This window comes from Triturus cristatus, chromosome 12 (genome assembly GCF_964204655.1).
Source record: "Triturus cristatus chromosome 12, aTriCri1.1, whole genome shotgun sequence".
Lineage (NCBI taxonomy): Eukaryota > Metazoa > Chordata > Amphibia > Caudata > Salamandridae > Triturus > Triturus cristatus.
The window spans coordinates 506,609,360-506,628,678 of record NC_140595.1 but is presented as its reverse complement, the minus strand read 5'-3'; positions in this window follow the sequence as shown (position 1 = coordinate 506,628,678).

Sequence of the window (19,319 nt, the reverse complement as noted above, 5' to 3'; positions counted from 1 at the left end):
AGTGCAGTAAATGGCTTGTCTTGCTGTACTGCAGTTTTGAAGCGAAGGATGCTGGTCACTGATGGGGTATGTTGTACAGTGTGAATTGCAGGTTTGTCCACTTGCCAAAGCGCATCAGGTGTGTAGTTTTTAAATCCGTTCAATGGTCACTGATTTTGGTGTTTTTTGGGCGCATACCAAGGCGGTCAACTGCTTTTGGGTAACTGCTGTTTGTTAGGCACTGCTGTGAGACCGCGAGTATGACTGTGCAGTCGTAATACGCTCAGCGGGTGTACCATAGACCTAATGACATCATTGGATGCAGCGCCGATATTTCAGACCACTCTGTTCCCACCAGATAGACCGCTGTGGCTGGCATTTTAGTCAGCACAACTTGTAATACAGCGGGCGGTAGAGCACCGGCGCAGAGGTGACGTGAACGATGCTGACGGGGTTCTCGGGCAGTCAAACTGCCAAACTTGTAATAATCCCCTAAGAGGTTTCGGCTGGTTGCAGGAAATAATTTAAATTCTGAGAAAGCAAAAATAATAGTGAACTATCACCCCATATATAGCAATGCAAGGTTTGTTCAAACAGCTACGTGTTATGATATCATGGTATGCAGCGATAGCAGCAAAATGATGAGAATAAACTTTGATATTCTATTAGATAAAACAATACGGCAGCTTCACAACTGTGATGGCCTCCCCATTACACTGTCAGGACATTGCAATATTATCAAGATGGTAATTCTGCTCAAGCTCTTATATATGTTTTGATGTATCCCCTTACGCATTCTGAATTTAGTCGGCCACTAAAGTTTCATTTGAGGCTACCTCAAGGTGCAAAGAACATTACAGATCATTAAACTACCAGTCCATACAGGGGGATTAAGACTCCTAGAACTCCAAATGTACTACTAGTCTATCATGCCACAAAGATTCCCAACTCTATGTACCAATCAAGATAGTTACTGTAAGATGATGTATTAGATGGGACTTTCTCAGATCACACAAATCATATGCCCAGTTATAAAAGATCCATATTATTTCAAAAGAATATGGTTTAAGATTTTGACAACTCTATATAAGCAATCAAGTCAATCCTATGGCATCACATTGATTAATGGCTACTCAACATTATTTGCAAATTCAGTGTTGACTGATATATTTAATGACTATGCCATGGCAATTTAACAGCGTTACTCATTGTTCTACTGCTGTGGATAGGCATCCTGATGTAAATCTGTTGAAAAATGCATGGTGAGACAGTGGTATTGAAGTGTACACAAATCTTCACTCGGAAAAATGGTATCCCAAGTGGAAAATCCTGCTTCAACACCACAGAGAAATACAGCCCTATTCCTTGCACACACATGACATGGACTGACACAGAATTTCTGCAGGAGTAAGTTTCTTGGGACTGAAAGATCTTATGAAATGGTTTTGATTAGCAACAAACGTCAGAGTTTTCGGGGGTTTGTTATTTTTTAATAACTCTGTTTGTGGAAGAACAGCCCAGGATCATCCGCAATCCTAACATTGTTCACAAGGTTACTAACAAATATGGCTGATTGTCTGCTGGAGTAAGTCTTACCTGTGGGAGCAAATGCCTGTTGATCTTGATTTTGAAAACCAGGAGCAGGGAATTTCTGCCTGAGGATCATTTATTTTGTGCACCCAGGAGACCTCGGGAGGTCATTGTTGAAAAAAAAGATTCACTTGCACCTGGCTTTGATTAAACGTAGTTTCTTGTAGTTTGAGTCCGAGCTATATTTTGCAGACTCGATAGACTATTCATTTTTGCCACAAAGCAGACTTTATCTGATTATTATATGAAATATGCAGGTACGCCTCAATCTCTTAAAGACCATTAGTAATAAAGCAACCCACATGACATTTTCCCGTCTAGGGGCCGATTCTGATTTCGGCCAGAAGGGCTCCGAACGATGGTCGGAGCCCTTCCAACCGAATCGGAACTTGTCGGCCGGATTCCTTTCTGACCGAGCCATTCTGATGGGCTCGGTCGGAAAGGAATCCGACTCGTATTTCCGGATGGGTGAAACAGGCTCGGAGAGCCCGTCTGCCGTCCGGAAATCCCTCAGTACTCCCCCGGTCGCCTCTTTACGACTGAGGGAGTACGATGGCAGTTTTTCACTGCCTTTTCGTGCCGGTCTTTCCGGCACACAAAGGCAGTCGCAAACTGTCTTTGGGGGCCCCCAGTAGGGCCCCCAATGGTGCGAGGCTGCCGAATGGCGGCCTGGGGGCACCTATGGTGCCCCTCTGTGGATCCCTGCACCCAATGGCAGGCACCTTGGGGTGCCGGCCACAGGGTGCAGGGATGAACTGCACCCCTGCTTTTCACAATGGAAGCATGCATTTTGCTTGGAATGCATGCTTGCATTGTGAAGTATACGAGTGCAACAGAACCCTGTGGAGGAGTGTGGCTCAATGGTTAGAGCGGCGGACCCTGAAGCAGAGTTCTGGCCAGGGACCAGGGTTCGATTCCCGCCTCGGCGGGGTTTGGGCTCAATTTCCTCGGACCTGTCTAATCTCGCCTCGGTGCCTATTCTAATCACGGGCCCCACGCTGCAACTCTGGGCAATAGCTTGCTTAGCCTCCACACCGGCCCCAACAGCGCTAAGGATGCCTGGCTTCACCCTGGGGGCGCCCAGGAGTGGACACTTCACAGGGAAAGCAAGGAGGGGTTCCACAGCGGTATGAGTATCAGCGCCAGGAAACCGCAAAGGCGACACCGCAAGGTGGCCGTCTGGTGACAGTGCGCTCTATAAGTACCTTGACATTTACATTTAACCCTGTTTGGTCGCATCGTACTTGCAGGGCCGTAACCGACGACAGCAAGTCGGTCGGTTATGGCTCCTGACCGATGTCGGACGGACGGAATCGGCCCCCTAATGTGCAATCACCCTACAAGCAGAAATCAGTCTCCCTTACTATTCCCTAAGCATTCAGGCCTCGTGACAGAAAACGAAAGACAATCCAACGTTCATTACATCTAATCTGACATTCAATGGCTTTGATTGGATTTGCATTCTGAAGTAAACACTGCTTTACCTCATTCTTCAAGAAGACAAGATTTTTACCCTATGTTAGTATATCAAGCGGTTCATAAAGAGGCACCGATTTTACTTTGGGGCTGATGCAGTGCTTTCAAAAAATCATTTGTAAGTTGTTTATGGAACCAAAATGCAAACAGCATATAATTCCCATCTCAATGTAGTGCATATGTCTTTAACTATGCATTTGTATGCATATGTGCACAAACGAGAAAAGTGTTGATTTTAATGTGCACTTTGCACCATCTCATAATTCAATTTAAAAATGTGGAAATTGTTCCTATGTATCGTAAATATTAATATGTGCACCTTGTCAACCTGTGCAGCGTGCTGTTCAGTTTCTACTGTTTGGTCGTATAATAAAAAAATCAAAAGAAACTGGAGTTCAGCCAATTCCAGTGCTCTTAAATTTTGCCAGGCATTTTAGTCTTTGAGAAATAGGGCCCTGGGCATTTCAATAGAGGAAAACTGCTGAAAGGGTGACCTTGGCTGTGTTTTTTTTTTTACATGTGAATTGATCCACTGGAAGGAGTACAAAGGCAGCTTTAGTGATAAATGTAAATTGCTAAAAATGTTTCTGCATAACAGCTGCCTTGCAGTATGCCTTAATCAGCATTGTGAAAAATGAAAGTTTAACGATCTTCTATAGTGGCTTCTAAGTGAAGGATAAACAAAAGATGAAAGAGCTCCCTTGCATTGCTTGGAACTGATGCAATGAAAAATGTCAGCAACCATCTGCTTCAAACTTATCCAAACTGTCATCAAGTATTCTAATCCAGTTAAACGAGATACAACTAGAACAACCTGTGTTACTTGCTGAAGGCTTATCAAAAGAGTGGTAAATAAAGGGAAGGGGAAAAAAAAACATCAACTGTGTAACCACAGATTGCTGCCAGCATGCCTGTGGCTTTGAAATCCAATCCCATTTCTCCAGACTGACAAACTGTACTAAATGGTAAAATGGATTTTATTGCTCTCAGCCATTTTCATCCCAGCTGCTATCAGTAGGTGTGTACGAGTTTTCCTTAATGTAATGAGAACACTTTTCTTGTATTGCGATTGTCAAATCGAATGTGAATTTCCCCAGCCATGCTCCAGAGCCAGCGTTTCTTTTTCTTCCTGGCGAACAAACCAAATGCAAAATAGCTTAGAATAAAAATGAAAAAAAAGCACCAATACTTCCTTTCTCAGCTGCTCTTTATATTTCTGTTCATATGCCCAAGTGTTTGTAAACAGACTGCCATGTATAATTTATATTGTAAGGTCAAACAGTGCGACGCCACATGAATACATTCTCGCGAAGTACAAATTAACAATACCATAAACGCATTTAAATGTAAATTGCACTGCTGAAGCGGCGTGATAAAAGCAACAGTACAGAATGAGTTTTTTTGTAAAATGCACAGAGCGAATATTTAAAAAAAAATATGTTCCATCGATCTATGGGGATGTTTTTAAGGCACAGGGGCCATGGTATGAAAGAGAGCTACTGAAGATTGCTATTCTTTGGAAGATATAAACCATAAATAAAAAGGAAGCATACTGCTAAAGTAAAACCGCAATAAAAAATATCACTTTACAAAGATAGATAGATATGTGTTGGAGTTATTGGAATCTTGATTAACAGTGAAGGATTACCAACAAAATAATCTGTGTTTTGTCTGCGAAAAAATGAATGATTAAGAACAAATTAAAGATAGTACCTCAGACTGATCATAGATAGATAGATAGATAGATAGATAGATAGATAGATAGATAGATAGATAGGTAGATAGATAGATAGATAGATAGATAGATAGATAGATAGATAGATAGATAGATAGATAGATAGATAGATAGATAGATAGATAGATAGATAGATAGATAGATAGATAGATAGATAGATAGATAAATGCCGCTTTATGTGATGTAAGCCACCAAAAGACTGTGACAATTAATTTTATATTTGTTAGACACAAAATATTTCCGGAGCATTTAGGAATGTATGTAAAACAATTTGTATATACATCTCTAGCAGAAAACTAACAAAGCACTGAAGAGAAGACATATCCCAGGTGATTAACACTAACCCTGGGCGTAGTTCGTGAAGTAGCGCTACGCATAGCTACGCAAAGTGCACTTCGCACTATGCGAGCTACACGTAGCACTTCGCGAACTGCGTAGTACCCTGTTCGCACTGTGCGAGATGTCGTTTTCAATGATTGCACAGTGCTGACAAGCAACCGGCACTGTGCAATCATTGAAAACGGCATCTTGCACAGTGCGAGCTGTAGTTTTTTGCCGCTCGAGTAGATTTTTACTCGAGCGGCAGCTTTCTCAACGCGGACAGGTAGTTTCTCATCGCGAGCGGTCGCGAGCATACGCGACCACTCGCAATGAGAAACCTGACCTCCCCGCGTTGAGAATCTCGCCGGGAGGTTTATTTTCCACGCTCGCGATCGACAACTTGATGTTGCTGATCGCGAACGAGGAAAAAGTCTCGCCGGGATGTCATTTTGCTTGCTCGCGGCCGCCAACTTGACGTTGAGGAACGCGAGCAAGCAAAAAATGACCGCTGGGCTATGCAACACTACGCTACACATGTTTGCACTGTGCTACGTGCAATTCGCGTAGTGCGAAGTAGCGCAAACTTCGCGAGCGTAGCGTAGTGCTTTGCCCAGGCTTGATTAACACCACCATGGTGGGGGGGGGAGTAGGAGGGGTTGGGTCCTTGAGTTATAGGGTGTTCCTCCTTGAAGAAATATGTCTTCAACTACTTCCTGAATTGTAGGGGGCTGTAGGACTATGTAATGGTAGGCACAATTACATTCTGTCCATCAATAGTTCTTTTTGCATTTGTCACCCCGAGTGGGGACGGGTATACTCAGACGTGAGTCCTGTGCTCTCCATGCCACTGGAATCAAGCTATCCTGGCTGCAGAGGGGTGAAACCCCGAAACCGGTACTAGGATGCTTGTTTCCAGTCCAGGGAGGACCTGGCCTGGCAGTTCGGGCTGGACTGTTCCCATTGGGCACAGGGTGAAGACTGATTTGCATATGGCTGGGTTCAAACTGGAATGGCATGGTGAGCAAAAAAACGATGGATTTAGGCCCAGATCTCTGTACTGGTGTGAATGTATGACATTGTTCTGCATTCTGTACATCAATAGTTCTTTTTGCACTTTTCTTTGTATTTAGAGCTGCTTTGCAGTTCAACTTGGAATAGTGGCAGAGTCACAGATCCCAAATCGATTGGGCTATAGAGATGGCATCAAGACAACAGAAATGAGATCATCACTGGAGCACTGTGTGTATTGCAAAGGTATTGTAGGACAGAAGGACACTGTGGCATGTACATCTCTAGCATGGACATTGGTGACTGTCATTGTGGTTTCTGCACATAAGGAATCAGGACATAATTTATTGCATGTATGTCAATGCAGTTTTATATGGTCTATCTGTAAATTGGTTCATAAAAACAATTCTGCACATATTATCCCCATTTCGTCCAATCCCAGAGTAAATTTCTGAATTACATAATGTTTTTCCCTTTGGGCTATTATAAGTGCTATGCTTCCATACCTCCAAATGAGTCACTGAAAATGGCTGAGATCTGAACTATTTATAACCCTACTAATTGTCTTTCAATTGTTCACTAAGCTCTAAAAAAGTGCACCAGTAATTTCCTCTACCTTTGTGTAAACTGCCAGAATTATTGTTTGGTCATAAGGTCAGTGCTAGTTTTAAATCTTACATTTCAAGTTTATTAAAAATGTTTAACTTTAGTCATATTAATCAATATGGGCCAGATGTACCACCATTCCATTTTGTAAGTAGCAAATTGCAACATTTTGCAACTCACATTTTGCGACTTGCTAAATGGAATATACAACAGTGTCTCAGACACTGTTTGCGATTCCTAATGGGGTCTCAAATGACCTGCCTCATCCATATTCATGAGGCAGGTCACAATTTGCGACCCATTGGGAATGGCCAGCAGGCACAGTTATGGTGGCCTGCTGGGGTCAGGAGACCACCATGCCTGTGACTGCTTTTACAATTAAGCATTTTTTTTAATGCTGCCTTTTTTCCTTAAAGGAAAACAGGATGCATTTACAAATGAAAAGTTAAACTTGCTGTTAAATTTTTTAAGAGTAGACAGTGGTCCGTGGGACCACTGACTGCTTTTAAAATTTATCTTCACATCCATTCAGAAAGGGGAAGGGGTCCCCTTCCCCTTTCACAGAGTAGCGGTAGCCCGACCTTCAGAAGTCTCATGAAAGTTACAGGTCATCAGAAGGAGACAATCTGTAATGAGATAGAAGACCCAATGCTCTGAGGTGACTCAGGCACAAAAGATCCCTATTTCTTTAACTGAGGTACTGCAAGATCGGGTCCCACATGGCGTTGAATTTTGCAAGGCATCCAGCTGTTGGCATGGGGGAATTCAATGTCAATGAATGGCATGATATGTGCAGGCCTGACAACAGGAATATCAGTAAATGCAATGTGCAAGTATACCACAGCCTGTGCCTACATAACCTCTTCAATGTTCATCAAAGCAATGTCAATGTATACCATAACTTGTGCACACACAACAGCACCGACATCAGCAATAGTGATACCAATACATGTCATAATCCATGCTCGTGCGATTATATTATTGTTGCCAATAAGAAAAATTTCAATGTAGGCTCAGACCAGAGCATACATAACTTTGTCAACACCAGTAAAAGCAATGTCAATGTACAAGATGGCAACTGCATGTGCTATGTTGATAATGCCAATAAAAATTACCAATGGCTTCATATTATTCTTAGGAGTTCCCATAAACACACATCATTGCTGTCGGATTCACCCAAGGTGACCTCCCCATCAACCCCTTGGACAGAGATACGTGGTCAGGCAGGTCCAACGATCCATACCCATGCGTATCGAGTAACAGACGACAGATGGGGTCCCCCATAAACTGCAGGCAAACACGCACCCAGGGAAAACCCTGATCGATTCCACAGATAGGTAGTTGTGCAATATGCAAGTCTGAGGTAATTGGCCACAATAAAACCCGTTTGGCGAAAGGCTTGCGTTCCCCAGAAATACTACAAAGCTAGATACCACATGTAGATAGGTACACTCAACCAATCAGGACACAACATGCACACCACATGTAGTGATCATGCGCCCTGATGATGGACATCTGGACACATACACACTGGCCCACATTAGCTCTCCCTGAGGTCAAAAGCCATCTGTGTCCTTATCAGATGTCCATATGGGATTAATTTTTAACTAAGATGCTCTTCAGGAATGAAGAGAACATTTCATTGTACCTCATGAACTGTATAAATTGAAGGCCAAAACTTTGTACATCGACCGCAGTGTTTAATTAAACCAACATGTTCCTGTTTTACCAAATGCTTCTTGTCTCTTCATTTATTTAAAGTAAATTGATATCCAAGCAACACTGCATGTCGTGTGCTATCTTCTCATATGCCAGGGGATGCCATACTCTCAGCAGCCACTGGAGTTTTTATGGATGAGGTCTTTCCAAAAGAGGCTCAAGATGGCCTGTTCCGCTGCCAAGAGGAGGTGCGAGATCCTCTTCTGTTTGGGAGAATGAAGTGGATAAGTGGTCTTTAGGGTTAGTTCTAGTAAGATCAAGGTGTAATCTTCAAGGGTTGTCCCTTGATTGAGGCAATGGCCTGTAGAGCCTCCTCACAAACTGTCCCAAATGAGGGCAGGTCCATCAAATGTGATAGTGGGACTCCGTCCCTCATCTGTAGGTATGCTTGTGTGTAGTCTACCTATAATGGATCTTGTTCAGAGTTTCCCTTCCCTGTGCATCTCTTGCAAACTTTGTCATGCATGTATGTATGGCACCCAACTGTTTATCATCTAGGGAGACACCCAAGTCCTTCTCCCACTTCGTTTTGTGAGTCGGGAGTGTCTGCTTGGCGTCAATAAGTAGAGTGGCGAACATTTGAGAGATCAGTCTTTCGTCACCGAGAGGGTCTGCAGGAACCATTCAAAGTATGTAAGGGGTCACATAGCTGCGGTCTTTACACCAGGTTGTAGTACCCAGAATCTGATTTGTAAATGGTGGAATCTCTCCTGCTCAGGAATATGGTTTAGCAGTTTGATGTCTTCAAAATACCTCATGGTGCTATTATGGAACATATCTTGGAGCTGATAACAGCCTCCATCAATACATGTGTAGAACCGAGAGCTCTCCATACCAGGGGCAAATTCTGTGTTCCCATCTATCATGGTTAATGAGGACTGGTACCCTGTAGTGCCCCAGTAATGTGAAAGGAAGTCCCAAGCATCCAGTGTAACCTTCATCACATGGAAAACATAGAGGTTGTGGCCACACCGTGATAGGGGCAACCAGAAGACCTCTCTCAGCAGTCTAGCCACCATATTCTGGTCTGTGAAACACCAGGGCTTGTCTGTCTCCTCTGGAGTCACTCCACCATGCAACTCACTTGCGCAGCTCGATAGTAGAGGTGGATATCAGGGATGCCCAACCCTCTGTGTTTTGCATGAAGTGTACTAGTTCGGTTCTTGAGTCTGGGGCATCTTCTGACGCATATGAAAGATCTACAGATATCTGCCACCTGTCAGAGTTTTATCTTGTGTAGTGGGTAGGGGAGAGCCTTAAATATGTACAGATTCTTAGGGAGGGCAGACATTGTAAAGGAGGCTATCCTCCTGACCCAATACATAGTTTGAAGGTGTCAGGAGACAGCAAGCAATTTAAGGGAGTGTGCTAGGAGCTTGAAGTTAGCACTCATGGATGCATATAGGTCCAGGGTCAGGGTCACCCCAGATACAATTGGGAATCTCACGTCAACCCAAATGGGGTCACTGATTGATGTTGGTGTAGGAGAATTTTCCCCCGGATATCACCAGTCCCACTGATTTCCCAAGATTGACTTTCAGGCCCACCAGTGCCCTCTATTCCTCCAGTAGCAGAATTAGATTTTGAAAATAGTGCACCTTGTCGATCAGGGTAGGTAGGACAACATCAGCGAAGGCCGATACCTTAAAGGTATCTGGATGAAAGGGGACTCCCTGGATCCCCCTATGATCGTGTTGCTTCTGGAGAAGGGGCTCCAGGTAGAGGGCAAAGAGCGTGGGGGTGAGAGGGCAGCCATGCTCAGTGCCCCTTTGAATCTGAATCGCCTTCGAATGGGGTACATTGATCTGGACTCTGGCCATGGGGTAGGCAGTGATTGATCCCTGGCAGCAGGCACAAAATCTATCCATTGCATCGCAGACTTAAACATGGATCAGTCCACCTGGTTGAAAGTTTTCTCAGCATCAAGAGATAGAAATATCGCTTCCTTGTGCCGTTTCCGCACCTGATTGATAATTGGTAAGGCCTGTTTAGTGCTATCACTAGTGGAGCAAGTGAGGACTATGCCCCTCTGCTGTGCATGGATAAGGGGTGATAGGTAACTCTGTGGAGAAGTGTGGCTCAATGATTAGAGCGGCAGACCCTGATGCAGAGGTCTGGCCCGGGACCAGGGTTCAATTCCCCGCCCCGGCGGGTCTTGGGCTCAAAATTCCATGGACCTGATAATTCTCGCCTCGGTGCCTATTCCAATCATGGAGTCCCACTCTGCAACTCTGGGAAATAGCTTGCTTAATCTCCACAACGGCGCCCACAACGCTAACGGATGCCTGGCCTCCACCTTGGGGGTACCCAGGAGTGGACGCCTCACAGGGAAAGCCAGGATGGGTTCCACAGCGGTATTCGTACAAGCGCCTTGAGACCCTTTCGGGTGAGTAGTGTGCTATACAAGTATCAATTTACATTTACATTTTAATGTGCCGTTTCCGATAATGCCGTAATTGGTAAGGCCTGTTTGGTGCTATCACTAGTGGAGCAAGTGAGGACTATGCCCATCTGCTGTGCATGGATAAGGGGTGATAGGTAACTCTTAATGTGGGTCACCAGGATTTTATCCATAAGTTTAGTAGCAAGGTTCAGATGGGAGATGGGGGGTAGTGCTGACATAGTGTCAGATCTTTGTCTGGCTTAGCTATCAGATAGATGGTGGATTTTGCCACCATCGAGGACAGTGCAGAAAATTGTGTCAGCTAATTAAAAACCTCAGCCAAAAAAGGGGCTATTAGAGGTGTGGCATGTTTGTAGAATACAGCTGTAAAGCTGTCTGGCCCTAGTTCCATTTCCAGTTTGAGGTATTTTATTGTGTGTAGCACCTCTGACTTCATGATGAGTTAGTCAAGGATGTCTCTGTACTCCCATGTAAGCTAAGGATGGGGAGTGCCTGTATATAGGTATGCTGAGGCCCTGCCTTCAGCATGTCTGCCTTGTACAAGGCACAGTAGAACTCATGGAATGCCTCGGCCTCGCAGTTTCAGAGATGCACACGTGCCTCATGAATGTATACCCTGGTGCGTTGTGCCCAGAGTTTGTTGATGAGGGGAAGCCAGCTTTGTCACACCCTTCGTAGAATCAATCCCTCATGTGGGCCAGTGTATATTTGGCTCTATCATATTCCAGAGGATGGATTTGGCCGTGGAGGGCTGTAAGGCTCCTCCAGAGTTTCTAGAAGGGGCCGACCTTATGTTTGATTTCCTCTCGGGTGAGGTCATCTTTTAAGCAGAGCAATTCAAATGCTCTTATTCACCTGAGGTGGGCAGCCTCTATGATGCAGACTCCTCAGATGACTGCCTTTAGGGCATCCCACACCACCAAAGCATGTACCTTTCCAATGAGCTCTCACAGGAGGTTGTTGTTCAGCTCCCAAGACCTTCGCTTGTGCTACTGGTCAGTGGCTGGCCAGGCAAGGGCAATCTGCATCAGGCTATGATCTGAGATAGTCATTGGCCCCTGGTAGATTAACCCGAAAGAGCAGCTGATGATTGACAAGGAGGTAGTTGTGGCATATGGGTTATAGGCTGCTGAAAAGTGGGAAAAGTCTATCAGTAACGGGTGGCAATGACGCCATGTGTCTGTGAGTCCTAAGTCGGGTAGGAGCCCCAGACCTGCCACTGACAGAGCAGGTATGTCTACCACTGCTGAGACTTGATGAATGTGGCATGCATCACACAGTTGAGGTCACCACTGAGCAGAAGAGGGTAGTGAGTGATGCCGACATGCCTTTAGGCCAATGGGATTAAGAAAGCCTTCTGCCCCATGTTAGGGTAGGGAATGGTGCCAATCATGATGGGCATGCCCTGCCAACCTCCCGTCACAACGATCCACCTCTCCTGGTTGTTTATAAAAACTGTTGCTCATGAAATTTCAGAGCATCCCTAATGTGGATTGTGACCCCTGAAGTTTTAGAAGGAACGGAAGCATGATACTGGATAGGGAATGACCTAGATTGGAACCAAGGCTTGTCGCTCTGGAGCTAGTGTCTGATCCAGTCTGCTACAGTTCACCCAGAATACTAAGTCACTTTGTGGGGTTGTTCAAACCCCTCACATTATATGTGAGGACCTGTAGTGTGGCTGGGGACTGCACTGAGAATGGTGTATGGTGCGTGTCGGCCCAGTGTCGTCTGTCACCTGGTCATGATGGGTATCACGGGTGTCTGGGTAGAACAGGTGTGAAGCCCAACCAACCGATATAAACAAGGCTAACAGGCCAAGAAGGCCAAAAGATAACAGCAATGTGTAAGGAGAGCCCATATGGGACCAACTTTCATAATCTGCATTCCAATGAAGCGTGCAACATGAGTGAGCCTATATGGGTTATCAGCCTGGTGTCAGTGCCTCTGGCACTCCCCTAGGGTCCACCGCCCCCCACAGCAGTAGACAGGAAGGAAGACCTCCAGTGCTGCTTGCCCGGGTTAGTCTGAGGTAAGCAGTGGGATGATGTTATGGGGCTGTTGCTGCCTCATCATGCGATGTCTATGGGCACTCTCCAGTAATCGGCCACAGGTGTGAGAGGAGTCTCTAACTTCTGTCCTCAATCACTTTACTGTTTGGCTTGCCAGCCCTGTGTCTCTGGTGGACCTTGGCCCATGCTGCAGGCTGCAGAGCCACTCTGTGGGTCGTCGGCTCTGTCGGGTCTGCCTCTGGGAGTGGCAGGCTAGGGAGCTTTACAACCAAACAGGTCCCAGGATGCTTGTTTCCGGTCCAGGGAAGACCTGGCTTGGCCATTCAGACTGAATTGTTCCCATGAGGCACAGGGTCAAGAATGGTTTGCAAATGGCTGGATTCCACTTAGATCTGTGACTGGGGTGAGTGTCTGAAACGTTTCAGCTCCTCGTCCATCATCTCCTTGTGTTTGCCATGGAAATTTCGCCAGCAGGAATATCAATGTTAAGAATATCGATTTGAAGGTAACTAATATTGATTTTTAAAATATTGAAGTCATTAATATAATTTGCAAAAACATAGTTGTCTAAAATATTGTTTTTTAATTATTGTTATATATTTTAATATATATTTTAAATGTATATGATATATTTTTTTGTGTCATTATTGTTTATGTATTTTAATATATTTGTTACATTTTTAGTAGTTATTACATTTATTTAATTACATTTTGTGTTTTTCAGTCCTGTAGTGGGTTGTGGGCTTATAGGGGTATAGGGTGGGAAGTAATTTAATTGATAATGAAAGAATTATTATCTTTTATTTAATAATATTTATTTAATTGATATTTAATTATGTTAATTGTTTCATTTTTATTTTTATGTAACTTTTATGTGCGTGTTTTGGTGTTAATAGGGGTAAAGGGTGGGAAGTAGTTTATTTTTAATTAATTAATAACTAGTTGTTAATTATTATTAATTAATTAATAATTACTTATTGTAATTGTTTAAAGCATTGTTTTAGGTGCTGGTTGTGGTGTTTATAGGGGTAGGAAGTAAGCTGTTGTTAATTAATTAATAATTAGTTGTTGCATACTATTAATTATTTAATTGACAATTACTTAATTTAATTGTGTAATAATTTTTTTTTATTTTAATTTTAGATACGTGTTGTGGGTATATGGGGCAAAGGGTGGGAAGTTAATCAATTTTAATGAATTAAAATTTAGGGGCCCATTAGGACTAAAGTCCGCCCGCCACCCTAGTGGTGCTTGGACCGGCCGCCAGTGGTGCGGTAGTCCTGCACCTGCAATTAGGATGCCACCCTGGCGGTGGCATCCTCCATTCCCAGCATTGTGGTGGGCGGTGCTCACAGCACCACCCGCCACAATGCTGGGAATGCACCGTGTGCATTGTCATGCTCAAGGTGACAGGCACCGCCAGGTGCCTGCCACCATTTCCATGACAATGCATAGGGATACCATAGGTACCCCCCCTGTGCACCCCCTACCCCCCGAACACCCTGGGGGCCCGCAACAGGCCCCCAAAGACAAAACCCCCTGCCTTTCCATGGCAGAGTCTCCGCCATGGAAAGGCAGTTCACCCCAATGATCATAATATGGATGGCGGTGCCTGCAAGGTATCGCCACCATATAGCTGGGCTTTTCCGCCCGGAAGGCAATCGTAATGTGGCGGGGGGTAAAAGTCATGCGGGCAGTAGATTTTGGCGGGCGGATCGCCACCACCATACGGGCGGTGGCAATCCGCCCGCTATCATAATGACCCCCTAAGTTTTTAATTAATAGTATTTGTTTAATTGATAATTAATTATGTTAATTGTGTAATTATATTTTTTTTAGATTTTAGATGTAGGTTCTGGGTTTTGTTGGGGTATGTGGTGTTAAGTAAATTAAATTCAAGCAATCAATAATTATTGTTTTAATTAATATTATTTACTAATGTGATAAATAATTATGTAATTGTGTCAATCATTTTCTGTTTAATTTTATGAGTGTATTGTGTGTTTTATGGGTGTATTTTTGTGGGAAGTACATTAATTATAATTAATTAATAACGATTATTATGATATTTTGTTGATAACTATTTATATAATAGTCTAAATATTTCTTTTTTAAAGTTATGTTTTAGGTGAATGTTACGGGTTTTGTGGGGTTATAGGGTGGGAATTAAGGGCCATATGTAGGAAACACTTTTGCGATCGCAAACACTGCGATTCGCAAGAATATGTGTGTTTGCGATCGCAAAACCGACTGCACCTATGTAGGAGAGGTGTCCGCATCAAAAAGTAGCGATTCGGTAATTTAGCGATTAGCAACTTTGCGTAAAGCTCAGTTTACGAATAATTTAGCGTAATCGCTGCCTGCGTCGCGGTATTTGCGGAAATCGCAGTTACCGACATCGCAAATTGCGTATTCGCTAAATCTGATTTTCAAAAAAATCACAAATAGCGATTCCTCAAAATTCGCAATTTAGCACTTCTCAATTACCACCCACTCTGAGCAGGTGGTAACCAAGTGCAACCTATTTAAACAGGCCCACAATGCCACAGGGACTTCACACCATGGCTGGGCTGTACGTGATAGCCAGGAGGCTGCGAATCAGGGATGCCATGCAGAGAAGGAGACACCAGGAAAGGATCTACAGGACACGCATCACCCTCTTACAACTGACCGATGAGGAGATCCATGTGAACTACAGGCTGCACCCACACAGCATCCTGGATTTAATAGAGGAGCTGACACCCATACTTCAACACCCCACACGCAGGTCACACTCCATTCTCACCCATGTGCAGGTGCTGTGCTCACTGCACCTCCTGGCATCAGGGAGTTTTCAGGGGGTCATTGCCACAGCAGGTGGTGTCTCGCAAAGTGCACTGTCGCGCTTCCTCCACGCTTTCTTGGATGCAATGGTACAGAGACTGCATCACCACATACAATTTCCTAGCACACCACAGACACTAGATCAGACCAAGCAGGATTTCTACCAAATTGCCCAATTCCCCCATGTCATTGGCTGCGTAGATGGGACCCATGTCGCAATCTCTCCCCCAACACATAATGAGTATGTATTTCGCATCAGGAAGTCATATCATTCCCTGAACGTCCAGGTAGTGTGCAATGCCCAACATATAATCACTGATATCGTGGCCAAATACCCTGGAAGCACACACGACTCATTTATGTTTCGCCACTGTGCATTACATCGAAGACTCACAAATGGTGACTTTGGAGAGGGCTACCTGCTAGGTAAATGCATGCCAAACACACACAGAGGCAGTAGAGTGATGCAGTGGCAGGACACTATTGACCCTGAATCTGCTTATGCCCCGCAGGTGACAGTGCGTATGCTGTACGAGACTACATCCTCACACCGTACCTGAATCCAGCTACTGCAGGTGAAAGGAGGTACAACAACGCACAGAGAGCCACACGCTGTGCCATTGAGAGGACCTTTGGAATCCTAAAGAGCCATTTTCGATGCCTCCATAAGAGTGGAGGAGCGCTACAGTACAGCCCGGAGACATGTTGCAAAATTGTGGTTGCCTGTGCTATGCTACACAACATCGCTACCAAAAAAGGAACCCCAGTGGACCTGACAGACTCTGAATCATCAGATGACGATGGACCAGCACCACATCGCGGTCCGGCAGGTGGTGATGGTGCTGCTGCCGGACGCATGAGGCGAGATGAGATCACACAAAACTACTTCTAAGTGAGTAATGAGGACACAATGCGACTGATTTTTTTCTTACAGGGATGTTTATTTCCTTATCTTCAGGAATGAAGGTATCATACATTGTGACTTTATAGTCCCTGCATGCACTTGTTTGTGTCACAGTGCACTAACTACCATCAGCCACTGAGTCATCATTGACTGTGTTGCGTCACACATGGCCATTAGTCCCTTGTGTCCCTTCACCTCCTCCGTGCACGGCCTGTTGAGCCTCGCTGTGCCTGCGCACTGCCCTCCCTGGAGTCATCATCCACTCTGCCCTGGCGTGCACTCTGGCGTCTGTCCTGTGGGATTGGGGGGAGTGATGCTGCTCCTGCTTGATTGTTCATCAGTGTCCAAGGCACCAAGTGTGCCCATGCCACCTGTGGCAGTTGCGCGCATCTGGTCCACTGCATGTGTGACTTGCACCAGTACCCTGCCAACGTCCTGGCAGCAGTGGGCCATCTCGTGCTGCATGCTGACACATCTTCTGGCCAGCAGGGATGTGGCGGTGGACTGGCGGTTCACTGCCCTGGTGTATAGGTCCTGCCGTGTGTGTAGGCGATGTCTCTCCCGGCGCCGGGCTGTCCTGTCCCTCACGATCTCCCTGCACAGGCCCTCCAATGCACCAGTCATGGCCATTACACCTGCGCGCAACTCGGTCATGTTGTGGTTATGTGCAGCCATTTGGCACTGGATTGACTGTATCCCCTTTACTTGCAGGCACTGTTGCTTGAGCATGCTGCCCTCAAGGCCCGAGAACACCGTGTCCTCTTCACCAGGAGAAGTGCTGGTGGACGGGCGTGCCCTGCGTCTCATCCCTCTCCCTACTCTGGAGTGTTCAGGGGACTGTGGTTGTTGCTGTTCTGCACGCTGCCTGTGCACTGGCTGTTGCTCCTCTGCTGTGTCTGGTGCCTGTGCTTCCAACAGTGGTAGTGGTGGAACGACATTGCGGCGCCTGCATGGTGCTGTGCCTGCAGTTCTGACTTCACCCTGCTCCTCCTGGCCTGCCTCGTCCTCCATCTCAGCTGTTGCCTCGCAGTCAGCCTCACTATCCTGTGTTGGTTGTGGTGCTGTGGATTGAATGGCACACATTAGTTCTGTGTCCTGTGTGGCATTTGTAATGCATTAGTTTTACACAATAAATTCACATGGGTACTATCTGTCTTTGTCACTATCTGCATGATGGAGTCCTCCCTATTCCACCTGGCTGTGTCTCACTGGCACAGTTATCAGTGCATGTGACTACGTCTCCCATAATGCATTTCTAGGTGTGCTGTGTGACATGTACTGGAGTTGCAGTCAGGTTGCCTTATGGGGGTTGGGGGTGGGTTGGGGAGGTATCAGGGTGTTTTGGCATGCATCTTACCTTGTCTGCCGTCTGTGTGTTCTGAGCTGTCCAGGTCAGCCACTCCACTCACACTCTCAGGCTGCAGTGTGCCCTCCACCAGCTCCTCCAGGGGCGTTGGGTCTGTTGCAGTGGATGGCCCCCCACCGGTTGTTTTGGCCTCTGCAAGTCTTGTGGCCACCCTCTCCTTTGACCTCTGCCGCATGTCATGCCACCTTTTTCGTAGGTCCTCGACACTGCGGTGTGTGACACCAATGGCATTTACTTTCTCTTGGATGTCACTCCATATCTTGCGCTTTCTGGCCTCTGGTACTCTTAGGGAACTTTTCCCAAAAAGGAGATCATGGCTGGTGACAACCACCTGTGTGAGGACCTCCAGCTCCCTGTCACTGAATTTATGTTTCCTCTTCCTTGCAGGTTCATCATGCTGCTTCTCAGGCCCCTGGGACTCCATTTGGCTGGTTTCCAAAAGCTGTGCAAAACTGTTCTCCTCTCCACACAGGCTCTGACTCAGCTACTGGCTCACTCACAGCCGCAGGCAATCAGGTGCAGCATGGGCAGTCACACTTCCTGGGTGTGATGTCATCATTCTGCACCTGAATTGCAGATTCCCGTTTTTGCGATTCCTTATTTGCGATTTCGCAATTAAGGAATCGCTATTTGGGTAATCGCAATTATATTCTTCGATTTTTTGGGAATCGCTAAAATATTGCGAAATTATGCCTACATCGGAATTTGCGATTCGCGAAAAAACGCAATTTGAGAATCGCAATTTCGGTTCTACCTACATATGGCCCTAACTACATTAAATTTATGTCATAAATATTTGTTGTTAATAAATTATTTATACGTATGAACATTATTTTTGTCTTTTATTTATAATATTATTTGTAGGTATTTATAATATGTATTTAACAGTGTAATATTAAAAATTTTAATATATATATTTGTATTTTATTTTTCAAAATATTTATATTTTTTCTTTAGTTTTGAAATAATTTAATTTGTGTTCAAGATATTTTGTTTGGTTTTAATGTTGCACTTACTAAAGTGGGAATAATAAATGTTACCCCTCCGCAATCCAACACTTTTCCTACTGTTGTACTGACTGGAGTGGAAATAGTTTATTTTACCCCTCCATAATCCAACACTTTCCCTAGTGTTATACTGAGTGGAGTTGGAATAGTGCATTGTACCCCTCCACTATCCAACACTTTCCCTATTGTTGTACTGACTGGAGTGGGAATAGTACATTTTACCCCTCCGCTATCCAACACTTTCCCTACGGTTGTACTGACTGGAGGGGGGATGGTAGGTTTTTACCCCTTACATTCCAATACTTTCCCTACTGTTACACTCATTGTAGCGGGAATAGTAAATTGTACCCCTTAATAATCTAACACTTT